The following is a 13,140-nucleotide window of genomic DNA, read 5'->3' on the forward strand; positions in this document are numbered from 1 at the left end:
TAAACATTGTCAGCTTCTTCTTCTGGAGTTAGACAGGTTCATTACAGGAGATGACAGAACCAGATAGGTTCATTACAGGAGATGACAGAACCAGATAGGTTCATTACAGGAGATGACAGAACCAGACAGGTTCATTACAGGAGATGACAGAACCAGACAGAACCAGACAGGTTCATTACAGGAGATGACAGAACCAGACAGGTTCATTACAGGAGATGACAGAACCGGGCAAACCAGGCCCGTCAATTCATATCAGCACAACATCATATATTTTCTTCCTTCAAAACGGCACTTGTTGGGTAAAAATGTGAAATCAACCCAATTTAAGCTAAAAATCTGGTAAGAAACATTAGACCAACCCAAACCCAGTCTAATTATGATTTATAGATGTTATACTGGTTACGTTTATTCAATAAAATCTTTAAACGTGTAAGAAAATCTCGTTCTGTGCATATGATGTCTATTTAATACTAGATTTGTACTTGACTTTGAATTTGTTTGCGTCAAGAGACTCAACACATGTCATCTCGGGACTAAAATCTTTTCACAATTGTCGTGTTAATCATTAGCGGTGCACCGTAGACAAAACAGGAGGTAAGGCCTGGATAAGCATGTGATTGAAACCAGGACACTTGCATCGGTAACAAACCTAATAATCTTATCTACATGGTGACACTCTAGTCTGATTTCGTACAAAAAAACAAGACTCCATTGAAGACAAAGTGGTATATACAATATTTATTGGTTTGTTGTATTAATATCATATACCAATTGTAAGGTTTCTGTAAAACTAGGAATTATTTCTTTTTGGTGAACACAACTTTTCTGCTGACATATCCTTCCATCAAATAATACCAATAATTCCTGGGTTTGTTCTAAAATGACTACGGATCTGAAAAATAAAAGAAAGAGTAATCTTCCGTTCGTTTTTGTCTCTTAGGAATATTCCAAATATCGCCAATGAAACCATTACTAGATCCGTGCACACGTCTCTAAAGTCAACAACACAACGTGATAACTCCCACACTGCCTGGCTGACTTACCTCTATAGACAAAGGTAAGTCTAAAACCTGTCGGGCACTGATCGCTGTCAGCGTTACTCACAAAACGTACTACTGTTCCGTTACCTGTAGGTATGGTAATAGGTTCCGGTGCCACGCCTCCACAATATCTGTAATAAAACGCAGTATTGTAATCAGGGAATATATAGATATGTGATTAGATTTAATCTGTCCCGTTAAGTTCACCAAATGATTTAGCAGTATAGACTGGTTGATATCATTTCTTAATCCAGGTGGGATATTGTTCTCGGTTAAATAAGAATATGAATAGATTATTTTATAGACTATAATATATTTGTTCTGTAATGTTTAAATGATGTATAACAGGTTGAATAGTACTGGGGCATATAACAAGAGATGGTGTCTTTACTGTATAGGCAGCATATAACAAGAGATGGGGTCTTTACTGTATAGGCAGCATATAACAAGAGATGGGGTCTTTACTGTATAGGCAGCATATAACAAGAGATGGGGTCTTTACTGTATAGGCAGCATATAACACGAGATGGTGTCTTTACTGTATAGGCAGCATATAACACGAGATGGTGTCTTTACTGTATAGGCAGCATATAACACGAGATGGTGTCTTTACTGTATAGGCAGCATATAACACGAGATGGTGTCTTTACTGTATAGGCAGCATATAACAAGAGATGGTGTCTTTACTGTATAGGCAGCATATAACAAGAGATGGTGTCTTTACTGTATAGGCAGCATATAACAAGAGATGGTGTCTTTACTGTATAGGCAGCATATAACAAGAGATGGTGTCTTTACTGTATAGGCAGCATATAACAAGAGATGGTGTCTTTACTGTATAGGCAGCATATAACAAGAGATGGTGTCTTTACTGTATAGGCAGCATATAACAAGAGATGGTGTCTTTACTGTATAGGCAGATGAAGGAAAGTGGGTTTAATATAAAGTTACCTCTCCTACGTTGTTCCTTCTATCTCCACATAATCTTCCATACAATCGTTTCTTAGAATAAAATAAAACCAAGTACGAACAATCCAAACCATAAGACAGAATTCGAAGTCCTAAAAAACGTTATAGGCAAAATAGTGTATTCAAGCAAAATAGTGTAATCAGCAAATGGACTGCTCCTCGTATACAAAATACACGACAAACAGTGGTAACAGGTGTACGGAAGAGTAAGCTTACCCTGCCTGGCGCCACACCCGCCATAGCTGCATCCAAACTATTAGGCGAAATGTCGGTAAAATAGCGTGATTGGCCAATAAACTATCCATTCGTAGTTTCAATACTAAAATCATCGACAAACGTAAGGACAAGATCTTTCGCTGGAAAACCAGGCAGAGTGAACAATATGTTCCTGTCTTTTTGGTAATTGCCGCCTGATGTTAATATTGGTGGAACTGTAACAGTAATAAATTATTATATTAACCAATGACATCAATACATTATGTAAGTACATAGCTTCATGAACAAATGTTGTTAAAGGTCATTCCTTTAAACTGGCAAAGTCTGACCTCGGTGATAAGGAACTTACTCTTTGTAAAATCTTCTTTTAAACTCGGTGATATGGGATTCAGGATCAATCCAACTGAATTAATGTTTTCGACATTCACCCATTCTGTGTTGAAAATGAACATTTGAAAAGGTCCTTCCATTAGACAAACACTATTTAATTTCGGTGATAGAGGAATTAACCCCTTGTAAAATATTTGTGAATTTTGTTCATTAAGGATCGCGGAAGAATCTCAGCATATTTACAGATAACCCAACTTGTGAAACTTTTAAAGCTGATTACAATATATTATTGACATATCAAACTCATTGGAAATAAACATTGTTTTACTCACATTCACAATTAGTTCCCTGAAAACCTGGCATACAATTACATGTGTCTTGTTCAGTGGACGTTCCTCCATTTTTACAAGGATTAGGATCTGGTACAGCGTCTATATAAAATATATGAAAGATAATTGATTTGTTTTCAAGATTTTACTGTACTGTGTTCAGTTTATTTGATTAGGTCATTCTTTAGACAGATGGAATGTGTGGAGATTGACAGGATAGTTGTTGTTCACTCTGATATGTTCTGATATTTCGACCGAAACTTATTAGTTATAGAATTCACGGTATAATAAACAAATGAACTAATTGTTAAGAAATAACCTTAGAAATATACAAATATTTAATATCAATCATATCTAGAAGGACCTATTATATGCACGAAGGAAATAGTTTTCATAAATTACCCTTCTCCATTAGCCAACTCGGTGGAGGAAAGTAGGAAGTTAACCCTATTTCATTTCTCCCGGTTCTTCCATGTTCTCTCACTTCTAATTACAATAATTTGTATATAGTATGTTTGACTGAGATTTCTGTTAGTAATTAGCATCTCATCCATATGTCAATATAATATCAATACAAAAAGATATGTTTATCCCGTGGCATATCGGCACGTACGTATCTATGTTTGAACACGTGATATATTAAATCATATTGAAGTAGTTTACACATCCGGAATATGAACCAAACCACCACTATGCCAATATAAATACACACGGATATCTATCAGAATATAATGTGTGGTCATTGATACTATTATAGTAACATTAACTTGGTGGCGTACCCAATGATAAATGACCTTGCTATTTACGTTTGAGTAATTTTATATATAAACATTAAATACACTAAATGTTGATTTAATTCGTTTTATTTATTAATCACCTATATATTGTTAGGTCAATGTATAAACTCCAGAACTCCTCGAATTGCCGGTAACTAAGCGTAGCTGCGTACTAGCACCAGTTGAAAATGTGATGTCTGCTGGAGGCGTTTTGCCAGAATAACTGTACAAATAAAGAATAGAGAATCTTTAAAAGTTGGTAGATCTTAAAGTGACAACAAGGCTGCATTAGATGTAACCACAAGACCTTTAATTTATATCCATACCTCAAACCACCGTGTATCTTACCTAGTACAAGCTCGATATTTTGAATTCTTTGAAAATCAACCTAACGTAATGTGCATAAAAGTAGGACGTTAAATCCCATTTCTTTTTTATGTAAATTAATGTACATGTATTATAGTATAAAAACGTTACATTAAAAACCAGGAACCGGTTCCTCAAAGATCAGTTAACTTTTAACTACACGTTAACATGGAGTTAACGGATCGCTATCTTTAACGGGGAGAAAGTCTGACTTTAACATGTCGTGAACTTGCCGTTATATTTAACGGCGGTGTTGGGCTCCGTTATGTGTTTAACGATGGCATGAATGGGCTGTCAGTCGAAGTATACCCTTAGAAAAGAGTCATAGATTACTAATGTAATTTTCCAGAGGGTTGGGCAATGGGGAGGGCTATTCCATTTTCTATAGGATGAAATTCTATAGTATTCTACATAATTTTGGGGGCCTGTAAGAAATAATGGTCCCAAATATTCTACAGTCTTCATAGTGCAAATCCCATAATTTTTCCTACAGATTTATGCTAACATTTCTAAAAGAAAAAATAAAGTATTCTATAGGTTTTTTTAAATAGTGTTTTCTGTAGTAAATTCTACAGTTGTTTTTGTCTTTAATCAAGTGTTCTGAACAGACTGCACAGTTGTTCCACAAGTGTCTTGTTAATACTAATTTCTTTGAAGTTCGGCACGGTGGCTAAGTGGGTAAGACGCTGGCTCGCTAGCCTGGAGGTCGGGTGTTCTATCCTTGCATTGGCCTAGAAAATTCATCCGGATTTTCCAGCGTGGTTCCTCCTTGTCAGTTGCAGGACGGAGGGGACATGAATTGACTTTCCAGCAACATAAATTTAATGCACCTTTAACAGACGACAGGTTAGGAAGATAACGATCCGTTAGAGTTTAACGGATCGTTAAAATAACTTAGTTTTGAACAACTGGCCCCAGATCTTTATTTAGAGGCTTTAGTCTCATCTATATAAATGAAAGGAAATGGGATGGGGTTTAACGTCCTACTGTTCTGCTCCTAACCTAGGCTAATGAACTCATCTATACAACGAGTAGTTAATGTTGTAGGTGTATACGTCGGGAATTGGGGTGCATACGTACCGTGTGCCTCCAATCTCTAGGTAGTCCGCTGATCTAATACGATATTCATCAATGAATGAAATAGTGAGGTTTTTACCAGGAATTCCAGGTATATTGGTTGTAATATTAAAATTTCCGCCACGAAACTTATCAGGTGTAATGATTGATAATGCTAAAATAAATAATAATACTTTTAGTTAGTCTAGAACTGTTATCCATGGAAGAAACAGGAACGTGGAATTGATTTGTGCCGTTTTCATATTGAACTTACATTTTCAACCCACTCATTCATCTTACCGTGAAATTCTCAACCAATATATCAAGACTGTAATAATAATCTAGTTGGTTGTACACAGGTATAGTAGGCTTTTTGTACCGGTGTTGGTCGTTAAGTTATTTATTTGTTCTAACTCAGCTCCAAAGGAATACACTATACGGCTTCTCTCTTTCTTGTCATGTGGTTAACTTAACATAAATACAAAACTGTGTTTCGCTGAACAACCTTCAAAACGAAATAGACAAATGACAATGTCAGCATTCATCAGGCGTAATCTAAGTTCTAACTAACCATCGCACAAACGAAAACCAGTTCCAAACTCAAATTCTCTTTTAATACAACTACAGGTGTATCCACCAGGTGCAAGGATTGGTACACACGGTGTAGTTGCACGCGGACAGTCTGTTATTTCACATAGATTTACTGGAAGTAACAAAATAAATAAAATAAAACCCAGTACGAACAATCTACATAGATTTTATTTCACATAGATTTACTGGAAGTAACAAGATACAGGTTAAGTTAAAATTCTCTGTCCAATTATTACAATGACCATATTAAATAAAACAGTAACCAATTTTTACAATGACCAGTTTCTGACATTAATTTCAAATTACACTTACCAGTACAATTATCTCCATCGTAACCAGGGGTACATTTACAAATACCTGATACACACTGGCTGTTATTTGAGCAGGTGATATTCTCACACAAATCGACTGAAATAAATAACAACAGTTACGTTAAACAAGTGTACTACATTCAACAAATAAGATATTTAGACAAATCACACATTAGTTCTAACATCTTGTAGATCTAGTTGATGCCATATTCACAAGTCACACTTTATGTATCTTTATGTGTTGGGATGAGGGTTTACATTTTGTGATATTCATATTGGATATACAAATGCTGATTCGCCATACCTATGTTGGATTACAGTTGGATTGCCACGATGCTCCGCAAAATTCATGTCAATTGCTGTAGCTATTAATACTATTTATGTTCGCAGTGTCATCGATTAGATATTGAATATTAAAAAGAACAGATCTATTACAATATCTGATGTAAAGTTTTTCTCTTTTATTATAACATTTAATTTTTCTACACGCTATCCTAAAATTCATTGTAATAAATTCAACGCAACATGACACGACTTGGAGTTTAAGAAAAACGTTTTCTGATGCTACGCAGACACACCAAAGACGTAATCTCAACGATTTTGTGATTACTTTTGTTTTTTAAGGGTCATTAATAACAGCAGAACGACTAGGGATAGTCAACCAAATTAAATGCTGCAGTGATAAGTAGTATCTTTACAGATCTAGAGTCTGCCACGATACCATCTTCATACTAGAACATCCGTCACCATGACACAAACCTGTATTAACGTCTACACAACATTACTCATATGGCCATTTAGATTATGGTCACCTTTAAGAAATGATGACACAATATTTGATTTATATATTTCCCAATTACAATTACAAAACCAAACCACTCGGTAATATAACAATGACATCTGGCGTTCACGTGGCGGAATATACTCACTTGTTTAAAAACATATGTAATTTCTCTGCCATGAGATCGACAATTAACCTGGAACGTTTTCTGGTAAAGTTTTATTTAGATATCCAATGCAATTTCTTTGGGATGTTTCTTTGTATAAAGTCCAGGTATGAATATACTTATGTGTCTTTCAATTTTATCCCACTTTAGGATGCTTAGTTCTATATTTAATTAGTATTAAAAACATACCTGGTTCTAGCTTATTTCCACAATCTTCTCCACTGAACATTGGAGGGCAATCACATATACCATTGTTACATGTTACATTGTTCAAACATCTGTTGTTACAAGAATCAACTAGAAATATACAATATACAATAGTTAACGTCTTGTGTAATTGTTTGTGTGTAGTGTGGTCGCCCTCCACTTACTATTAAGTGAACATTTAATGGGGAAGGGTGCTTACAGTCAATACCGAAAATAACATCACCGTTCTATCATTGTTGATTAATTATCAAGACACCCCCTCACAATTTATTGTTCGAGCTTGTAGAGCTCGGGATTTGGTTACATTTGATGAAGATTTTATATAAACTATATTTGATATTAATAAATATACTAATATAACTTCACTTTTATTAAATATATCTGGCTAAGATGCTGGCTCGCTAGCCTGGAGGTCTGGTGTTCGATCCCTGCATTGGCCGAGAAAGTTCATCCAGATTTTCCGGCGTGGTTTCCCCTTGTCAGGGATGCAGGACGGAGGGCCTGGCAAGGACAGCTGTCTAGTCGTTCGGATTGGACGAACAACCGAGGTCCCGTGTACATATTGGCGTGCACGTAAAAGATCCCTTGGCAGTTGGAATTCGATATAAGAGTAGCCCGTAGCACCGCTGCCCGGGCAAAATTTCCCTCATAGCACACTGTATGGCGTATACCCGTCTTCATTAGCCCAGTTTAGGAGCAGAACATTAGCACGTTAAACCCTATTTCATTTCATTTCATTTATCAAATATACTAATATGACGTATTTCAGCACTGTTAATTGTCTATCATCTTACCGCCACAATCTGATCCAGAATATCAATAGGTGCATTCACATATGCCTCTTAAACATTCACCTCCATTTAGACATTCAACAGATTCACAGGGGTCTGTAACATAAAACATATTCACAAATAATAATAATCACAGGTGTCTGAAATATAAAACAGTTACTTTGCCATCACAATTTGACACGTTCGATATCTTATATATTTTATATATACCATACCTGGACAAGGACACTGATTACACTGCCGTTTTTCTTGGTTTTTACCAATGCATGTGCGTCCCTGATACTCCGGGGTGGGGTTATTGCAAGATCTATATCGCTTTTGTGTGCCAGCATCGCATGTCAAAGAACATTCGTCATAGTTAGACCACGTTCCCCAATTACCATCAACTGTAAGAAAAGAAAATGCTTTCAATCTGTTTGTAGCATAATTGGAGATCAGAGAGAATATAGGTGCACATGGCTAACTACGCCGAAACTCCAAGAGAAACCTTCTCAGTGGCAAATCATAGATACTCTGGCTAACCGGTAAGCGCCTTACTCACTGAGCCACCATTGCTCCACCATTAGTAATGGGAGGATAAACCCATATAGTTAATTGGCTGGCTGATTCAACCTCACAACCCAACTAAAGCATCATCCTTTTTGTTAATTTGAAAGATCTGATCATCTTAAAACATGTATAATTCCTGTCGACACGCTAGGGTAAATGGCCAGGATCGTACGTAAAGCGGGGCAGGGTAAAGTCTTGGGCTGCAACCACTCGGCAATCCAACCATTATATATTAGGATCAACTCAACCAACTATTATGTTGAAATGAAATTGGGTTTAAAGTCCTACTGTTCTGCTCTGACTGGGCTAATGAAGACGGGTATGCGCCATACAGTGTGTTATGATGGAAATCCTGCCAGGACAGCTTCTATACGACCAAACTCTTATATCGAATTCTAACTGTCAATGGGTCTTTTGTGAGCACGTCAATGTGTCCACCGGACCTCGGTGTGTCGTCCCATCAGTACGACCCTGTCCCTATGTCCTGCACCACTTACAAGGTGGAACCACCCCCATGGAAAGGCAAGGATCAAACACATGACCTCCAGGTTAGCTAGCCAAACTCACTGACCATACTACGGCAAAAGAAACTATGCTCTAAACCAGGGTCGTACCGTGGGTACAGAAATAATACTGTGGGTAAAACAATATTGGTCTCCGACACTAACTGTAGCCGAGCGGTCAACATTATCCTAATCCGGCTTCTCTTATATTAAAGGATCATAGTCAACCACGCGTCTATTATATTAAAGGAGAACGTTTATCTTTTTCTATATTGTAACAACAGGAAGATAAATTGTTTTATTAATTAATTCGTTCATGGCGACAAACATATAGCCAGGCCTTTCTATATGGCAGAAGATTGCGATGTGATAAGGAAATCGATCAAAATTGCTGGTTTGTAATTAACGGATCGTTGTCGTTCTACTATTTTCAGATGACAATTACTAGTTCCGCTTCCGCCAGTGACGCACAAAAACATTTTTCAAATTACTAAGGCTTTTCAACTGAGGTCTCTAGTCAGAATATAAAAATAGATAAACACCACCGTTATTAAAATAATAATATTATTATTCTCACCCAAACTTATTGTGTTGTTGGGGGTAAGGACAACACAAATCTCTTTCAGTGTTTATTTTAAACCAGGAACGGTTACACTCACATCATAAAACAACTAAAAACAAAAGTTAATCCCGGTTCTGGGAATGATCTCCCCTTGACCTCTGGCATCAAACTGCTAATTAAAACAGCATTGAATATAAGGCGGGGCACATATCACAAAATATTATGTGAATCATAGAAAACGGGTTATTTTCTATGGTCTATCAAGGCAACATTGTAACAATCTGGTTAAAAAACAGATCCTATTTCGTTTCGTTTTTATAGTTCAAAATTTCGTTTTACTACACTTGGATCTGGAAGAGTTGTTATTTAACTCGTGTTCTGAATGGTGTCGGGGATAAGCCAATGAAACTGTCTGTTACGGCGAGCTTTAGGCGTTTTTTGCACGGAACTGTGGGTAATCCACTAGTAACATCAATGCTGATTGGTTAATCAAATGTCTGACATCATTGGGTCATAAGTCGGTCTTTTGAACCATGACGTGACGTAACGCTATAACTTGTCAGATCTTCGTGTAGTGTAGGCCATCCAAAGTATAAAAAAAACGAAATGAAATATAGATCTGTGTTTTAATAAGATTGATTCTCACCTGGCTGACGATGTCGTCGGGATGACCAATTGTTTCCTCCATATCCTCGACCTCCTCGTCTTCCCCATCCTCGTCTTCTTCCCCGCCTTTCCAAACCTCGCCCCCTTCCGACCCGTCCCCATCCTTTCCATCCTCCTCATCCCCTTCCTGCTCGACTCCGTCCCCGTCTACCACGATGGGCATCAGCCACCATAATACAAATAATCACTAGCAGTGTGACGAACAACGTCAAACGCATGTTGAAAGATTTAACAGTTTCTCTGATAAACTGAAAGTTGTGTGAAGAATATAGCGACGTCGTTACTTCTTTTAAACATTTTCACATATCACCAGCTGTTATTATTTACTTGTTGTCTACTTCCGCCATTAAAATAGAAGGAAGTAAAAAAGGGAAATACTTCTGATGATGACGCAGCAGCCAAGTTAAATTCAAGATTGGATTGGCCTGAGACCGGAAGTATTACAGAAGATTTCTAAAAATCTATTTGCGTCCCGTGTTCGATCCCTGCGTTGGCCGTGTAAGAGGGGAAGACGCTGACTCGCTAGTCTGGGGGGTCACGAGTTCTATCCCGGTTTTGGCCGTGTAGGTTCATCGTAATTTTCCGGCGTGTTTCCCCTTCCTTCCACCCCTTGTCAGTGGTGCAGATTAGATGGGCCTGTAAGTGACCACGTATAATCGTTCAGATGGGACGAAACAACGAGATCCCGTGTACACATTGGGGTGGACGCACAAATCACTGTATGGCGCGTGCCAGTCTTCTCTTCATTAGCTCAGTCGAAGCAGTTAAACCCTATTTCATTTTGAATTGTTCAAATTATTTGGGCCAAATGTCCCTTCATAGTATGTACCTATAGAATAAGCATCCAGTTAACACTATACGCCCACAGGCCGAATTACGTTTACGAACATGTTAGAGAAAGCACTTCATTGGTTCAAACTTATTTATGAAACAAAAGGGGAATACTAAGCAGAGCTGGAAATGGCCTTTAAATTGCACAAATACGCATGCGTAGGACCAGGTTACAATTTTGATTACATAAAAGGCGTGAGTTGGATCCATACTAAACTTAACCTGACTGAAAACAGTCGCTAAGCTAGATGACCGACATTTTAATTCTTGCAACAAAAAAAGTGTGATAATTATTTTCATTGACGTCAAAAATATGTGACATCATTGATTAGACGCGTCATAGAAATATTCGAAAATCTTGAGAAGTATCTCAATTTAATAAAATTGAAATGGTTTAATTAGTTATTTTTTTGTGTATAACAGACGTGAACCGGAGTAGGTTCGGATTACAAAACAGTAGGCCTATATGAATTGTTGGATATGGCGGCCATTTAGGACAGGGATCTATTCTCAAGGTAGAGTAGAGAATTTTCTTTGAAAAGAATGGGTTGGAACCTATTACTAGAAATGACCGTTTAATGGCACCTTCAACCGAAATACAATTACTTGCTACATCGAGTTGCGGAAATAAAATGAATATATTAAAGATATAGATATGTTTTCTTTATTGATTTATTCGAATGACTGCCATCTTGCATATGATAATCAAATTTTATAACCATGGTGAATTAACTTACCGGGAAACAGAATGGAAAAATAAAACTGATCAAAGTTATAGATATGTTTAAATTCATCGATTTATTCGCGTGGCTGCCATCTTTCATATGATAATCAAATTTTATACACATCAGCAGGAAATAGAATGGAACAATAAAATTGAACAAAGTTAGCGATATGTTTAAATCTATTGATTTACTCGAATAACTTCCATCTTCCATATGAAAATAAAATTTTATAAGCATGGTTGTTACCGGGAAATAGAATGAACAATAAAATTGATCAAAGTTATGTATATTTTGATATTCTTTGAATTTATCCGGATGGCTGCCATCTTGCATATATGGCAATTAAATTTTATACATATGGTGGATTACGTTACCAGGAAACAGAAAGGAAAAATAAAATTTCACGGCAAAAAGTATGGAGAGTTAGTCCAACCCAATTCAAAACTATGATACAAACATGGAATGGATGCTCCTTGGACAATTGCGCATTGGTGAAACGATTTCGAATTAAAGTGTCATTCATTAATTTCTAGCTGTTTCCTGGTGTTGTCCAAGTAGCGTCCAGTGACGGTACCTCAAAGATACATTATGGAAGAGTAGATAAATAGTTGACAGTTCTCACTATAATAGTGAAGAACTAGATAATGTAAAGGGGAAATGCTGAAAATACAGCCCAATTGCTCCACTCTGAACCGATATATTAGAGTTTGAATTTTAAGCCTGGCCCCGGTCATCATTACTAAAGTCGGTACGATAAAAAAACACAGCCTCGATTATCCATTTTTGGAATAAATCGCCAATGAGCGTTGCGCAGTAAATTTGATTGAAATCCAGTGAAAATCTGACACATAAGATGACATCAAGAGTTGATTATTGTCTGGATAAGATAATTAATGTCTAATTAATAATTTATATAACATTTCAGACCCAAAGAAAGACCTGCAATAGGTAGATTTAGCGCTTGCATAATGTATGTTTAAATGAGTTTCGTGAAGCAGGAAGTCAGTATAACTTCGGAAGTGGTAATGCAACGCTACAAGGTCTATATCATTTCCCCGACTGATGGTGTGTGCAACATGGTTAAGTTGATTTGTTCATTTGACACTACTGGAGCGTCATGATTATTGTTATAGCGTTTAAAAAATGGGGGGGGGGGCGTCAAATTCGACAGGTTTTTTCGTTTTACTAATTCAAATAATGCATATAAATTTCAAACAGATCGGATGATAACTTTTGTCGTTAGAGCATTTACAAGGTACAACAAAGTGAAACAAGGGCCATAACTCACGGCGTAATTAGCGGAAATTGGTGAAATTCAATAGGCTTCTTCGTTTTATTAATTTAAATGATGCATATCAATTTCAAACAGATCGGA

At 36.8% G+C, this 13,140-nt stretch overlaps 1 long non-coding RNA gene across 7 annotated transcripts; it reads right to left on the minus strand.

Moving 5' to 3' along the window:
• Positions 1–716: 716 nt before the first annotated feature.
• LOC126814717 (uncharacterized) lies at positions 717–10,327 on the minus strand. Of its 7 annotated transcripts, none has more exons than XR_007677727.2 (12): positions 10,190–10,327; positions 8,145–8,315; positions 7,933–8,025; positions 7,121–7,228; positions 5,986–6,081; positions 5,654–5,785; positions 5,107–5,257; positions 3,762–3,883; positions 2,888–2,986; positions 1,992–2,101; positions 1,044–1,171; positions 717–892 (listed from the first exon to the last, which is right to left on the minus strand). It is a non-coding gene; the product is annotated as an uncharacterized LOC126814717 (long non-coding RNA). The 7 variants fall into 7 exon arrangements; XR_007677720.2 differs by having other exon boundaries at positions 1,992–2,440; XR_007677726.2 differs by having other exon boundaries at positions 2,226–2,986.
• Between the last annotated feature and the right edge of the window lie 2,813 nt (positions 10,328–13,140).

Source organism: Patella vulgata, chromosome 3 (assembly GCF_932274485.2).
Source record: "Patella vulgata chromosome 3, xgPatVulg1.2, whole genome shotgun sequence".
NCBI lineage: Eukaryota > Metazoa > Mollusca > Gastropoda > Patellidae > Patella > Patella vulgata.